Raw genomic sequence first — 633 nt, 5'->3', positions numbered from 1 at the left:
TTTGAGAGGTATATGGCAAAATTAAGAGCAGCTATGGTGTTTTAATGCCACAGAACCTAACACATCTGGCCAGAGACAGCCCCAGCAAAAAGTGCAAACTATCAATCAGAAATAGGTTTCTATACCGCTTTATAACCTGCAATTCATTGATAGGGTTTTCTGTCCAATGCTACTTGCCCGGGAAGCCACATGGCCATGGGGGAAGTTACACTCAACTCAATAACACTTATCAGGGTCAGACTGGGGACAGAGAGCGAGAGCTAGAGAGAGGGGTCGCGCAGGGGAGGGGGGTGGACAGGACATGGCCAGGCAGAGACAGAGGATAGACGACACAGACGGAGGGATATTGGAGGGGGTGGTGCATGATGAATAGAGACAGGCCAACAGAGAACACAAAGAAAACTAAGGAACAATTTACGCTCTGCTCTTTATCTGTGTAATAACATGGTGATTACTAGGCTAAGCTTGTTGTGGACCACTGCCTTACCGATGACTGACTGTCAAGAAAGTAAGGTAAATGTAAAAGTATGACACATACAATAAATATAATACATTGGTTAACGTGCCGTCTGTAAATACTGAAAGGTCACGTGTGAATCCGTTGCTGAATCAATACATAAATTGCCAATGTCC

The 633-nt window shown here is 44.7% G+C and overlaps 1 protein-coding gene across 1 annotated transcript in view; it reads right to left on the bottom strand.

Annotated features, from left to right (window-relative positions):
• ash1l (ash1 (absent, small, or homeotic)-like (Drosophila)) overlaps window positions 1-633 on the bottom strand; it is a 30,888-nt gene that overhangs the window by 25,138 nt on the left and 5,117 nt on the right. The window lies entirely within an intron of this gene.

The sequence above is a fragment of the Morone saxatilis genome, unplaced genomic scaffold (assembly GCF_004916995.1).
Source record: "Morone saxatilis isolate NCDOM2014 unplaced genomic scaffold, NCSU_SB_2.0 Contig9, whole genome shotgun sequence".
Taxonomy (NCBI): domain Eukaryota; kingdom Metazoa; phylum Chordata; class Actinopteri; family Moronidae; genus Morone; species Morone saxatilis.
The sequence above is the reverse complement of the archived record's forward strand: the minus strand, read 5'-3'. Positions and strand labels throughout refer to the sequence as shown.